Raw genomic sequence first — 4,181 nt, 5'->3', positions numbered from 1 at the left:
TTGTTATTAATATGACGATTAAAGACAACTTTGAAACCTTTAGTGACTTTTATGTCTTCTTCTTTTTCCTCTACTAAAGTGTTAGACACAATTAAATTAGTTTAATTTCAGTTTTTCAAACATTTAATTTTAAAGCAAATTTTTGTTAAATATTATTTATATCCAACTCTATAACTCGCTTATGGTTGGTCCTACAAGAAAAATGCAAATAACTATTTTGTAGGAACTTTTATCAGCTTTAATTTTGACAGAAAGATAAAAATTCATAGGAGTAACTGTTTTCGAGATATAAGCAAGAAACCAAAAAACTGTTACCTTAATAAAGCGCTTGCATATAAGCAGATTTAGTACTATTAGTATTATTATTATTAATGTTATTGTTATTAATATGACGACTAAAAACGATTCTGAAGACTTTGGTGACTTTTATGTCTTTTTCTTTTTTCTCTACTAAAGTGTTAGACACAATTAATTTAGTTTAATTTCAGTATTTCAAACATTTTATTTTTAAGCAAGTTTTTGTTAAATATTATTTATATGGAAAAAATTTAAAAGGAAGCCTACTGAAGATAATTTTTCTGCTTATAAAAGATTTTCTAACCAACTAAAATCTGATTTACAAATAGCCAGGTGTAATTATGAAAATTCTATATTAAATAAACCAAAACTATTTTATTCCCATGTACGTAAATTTATCTCTAGTCGTGTGTCGGTCTCTTTAGTACGAAATGCTTCAGGTCTACTCTGCTCCGATCATACAGAAACTGCAAACACTTTAGCGGACAGTTTTGCTGCTACCTATAATTTAAACATTAATAATAATATACCGTCATTTATGCCTACAAGTACATTTAGTGGGTTGTCTTATATTAATTTTACTCCGGATCTGGTAAAAAGCCAACTCTGTGCCATTAAATTAAATACAGCTCCAGGTCCGGATCAGATACCTCCCAAACTCCTGAGAACTTGTGCTGCTTCGTTGTCGGGCCCACTTGCCAAAATGATGACAAAATCATTCTTACAAGGCACTTTGCCCTACGAGTGGTTGCAAGCAACAATCACGCCTTTGTACAAGTCAGGAGATAAACTTGATCCTGCTAACTATAGACCTGTAAGTCTCACGTCGACATGCTGTAAAATTATGGAAAAAGTTATAGTCAAGGAACTATTAACTTACATGAGAAAAAATAATTTAATACCTGAGCATCAGCACGGCTTTTTACCAGGTAGGTCAGTTGTCACAAATTTGCTATCCTGCACAAATCTATGGACAAAAATGTTAGACACTAACCAACCTGTAGACATAATTTACCTTGATTTTAGTAAAGCCTTTGATAAAGTCCCTCACAATCTCTTGTTAGCAAAACTGGAGTCCTATGGTGTAACAGGAAATTTGCTTGATTGGATCCGAGCGTTTCTATCAAATCGAAACTATTGTGTAAAAGTCTGTGGTAAATTTTCGTACTCTAAACCAGTATTAAGTGGGGTCCCACAGGGATCAGTTCTTGGACCAATTTTATTCTTGTTATATACAGCAGATTTATTGTTTTCACTGGACAGCTATTCAGCATATGCGGATGATATTAAGTTATTTGCTAACCCACTTGTCACGGACTTGCAAGACCAACTTAATTTAATCTTCCAATGGAGCGAGAAGTGGCAAATACCACTAAATATTGCAAAATGCTGTGTACTTCAGTGTGGCCACAACAACCCAAAGTACCTTTACCATATAAATGGCACACTCCTGAGTGTAAAAACCTCAACCAAAAATCTAGGGGTCATTGTAAATGATAAGTTAGGATGGTCAGAGCAATGTCTAGCATCAGTGGGTCGAGCGCGTAAAATGTTTTATTTGCTAAAGCATGTTTTTCCAAATCCTTCAGTCAGTTTTATTTCAAAGGTGTACATCACTTACATAAGGCCGCATTTGGAATTTGCCATTCCAGTCTGGAGACCTTATTTGTTAAAGGATATTGATTTGCTGGAAAAAACTCAGCACCTGGTAACTAGATGGACACACTGTTTAAGACAAGTTTCATATGAACAACGTCTTGAAATACTCAAAATACCAGATCTACGTGCTCGTCAAAACAGGGCAGATGCAATTCAAATTTTTCGGCTTACTCATGGTTTATTTCCTGGAGTAACACGCAATTTCTTGCAAATTCAATATCATGACAGACTTAGAGGTCATTCTTATAAGCTGAAAAAAGAACCATTTAAGACTACCGTTAGAAAGAATTATTTGACAAATCGTGCATTTGATATATGGAATGGCTTGCCTGATAACGTTGTTGCAGCTGTTACTGTTTCTTCCTTCAAGAATCAATATGACACATTACAATAATTAACATTAACCTTTATTAATTAACTAATTTAACTGTAGATTAAAATTGTATTTCATTTTTCATTATTCAATGGTGTTTTATTTAACACGAAACCGTATTTCTTGATATTTTGCTATAAAGGTGTTAACCTCAGCAAAGAATCTATGTTAATAATAATAATAATAATAATAATAATATCCAACTTTATAACTCGCTTATGGTTGGTCTTACAAGAAAAATGCAAATAACTATTTTGTAGGAAATGTTATCAGCTTTAATTTTGAAAGAAAGATAAAAATTGATAGGAGTAACTGTTTTCGAGATATAAGCAAAAAACCAAAGTAAAAACTGTTACCGTTTCAGAACAAAAATGTAATTCAGTTTTCAATGTTTGAGACGAAGACGAAAATGCAGCATTTAAAATCGACTCTGAAGACTTCAGTGACTTATATGTCACCTCCTTTTTCTTCTAATAAAGTATTGGACCCAACAAATTAAGTGTATTTTAAATCACAAGACATTTTCTGTTAAAACACTTTTTTTTAATTAATAATTATTTTCAAACTTATATATCTCGCTTATGGTTAGTTTTACATGAAAAATGCAAATAACTATTTTGTAGGAAATTTTATCACCTTTAATTTTGGTGATAAAGTAAAGATTGATAGGAGTAACTGTTTTCGAGATATAGGCAAAAAACAAAAAAACTGTTACCTTAATTAAGCGCTTGCATATAAGCAAATTTAGTACTACTAGTATTGTTATTATAAATGTTATTGTTATTAATATGACGACTAAAGACAACTTTAAGACTTTAGTGACTTTTATGTCTCCTCCTTTTTCCTCTACTAAAGTGTTAGACACAATTAATTTAGTTTAATTTCGGTTTTTCAAACATTTTATTTTAAAGCAAATTTTTGTTAAATATTAAAAACTATAAATTGGCTTAGATTGCCTAAAAACACAGATCACACATGATCTTTTGCATAAAAATGAGAAAACGCTCATGTAACACACAAAATAAGCTCCATTTTTCCTTTTTAAAAGTATTATTATTATTATTACTTTTGTTACTATTACTATTATTATTATTATTATTATTATTGTTATTATTATTATTATTATTATTATTATTATTATTATTATTATTATTATTATTATTATTATTATTATTATTATTAAAAACTTATATTAAACAGACAGAAAACGTCGTATTCTGACACAACTTAAAACACAGATCACACATGATCTTTTGCATAGAAATGAGAAAACGCTCATATAACACAAAATAAGCTTCATTTTGGCTTAGAAAACTAAGCTTACTTTTACTACTACTATTATTTTTATTTTTATTATTATTATTATTATTACTATTATTTTTATTATTATTATTACTATTATTATTATTATTATTATTATTATTATTATTATTATTATTATTATTATTATTATTATTATTATTATTAATATTATTATTATTAAAGACCGATTATAACTTTTGTATAGTAAATGTTTTTATACCAGTTTTAAAATGAGTTATTAATTTTAGACAATTTCTTGCCTAAAAACACAGATCACAGATGATCTCTTGCATAGAAATGAGAAAACGCTCAGATAACACAAAATAAGCATCATTTTTGCTTAGAAAAACTAAGCTTTAATTTAGAAAGAAATTTATTATTATAAGTATTACTATCATTATTATTATTATTATTATTATTATTATTATTGTTTCTTTTATTACTATTATTATTATTATTATTATTATTATTATTATTATTATTATTATTATTATTATTATTATTATTAACTTTTGTATAGTAAATGTTTTTATACCAGTTTTAAAATGAG

General features: G+C 28.2%; 1 long non-coding RNA gene across 1 annotated transcript; it reads right to left on the bottom strand.

Annotated features, from left to right (window-relative positions):
- Positions 1 to 555: 555 nt before the first annotated feature.
- LOC135265666 (uncharacterized) lies at positions 556 to 2,520 on the bottom strand. The gene is made up of 3 exons (XR_010333429.1): positions 1,200 to 2,520; positions 850 to 1,131; positions 556 to 798 (listed from the first exon to the last, which is right to left on the bottom strand). It is a non-coding gene; the product is annotated as an uncharacterized LOC135265666 (long non-coding RNA).
- Between the last annotated feature and the right edge of the window lie 1,661 nt (positions 2,521 to 4,181).

Source organism: Tribolium castaneum, chromosome 3 (genome assembly GCF_031307605.1).
Source record: "Tribolium castaneum strain GA2 chromosome 3, icTriCast1.1, whole genome shotgun sequence".
NCBI classification, from domain to species: Eukaryota; Metazoa; Arthropoda; class Insecta; order Coleoptera; family Tenebrionidae; genus Tribolium; species Tribolium castaneum.
This window is presented reverse-complemented; position numbering and strand designations above follow the sequence as displayed.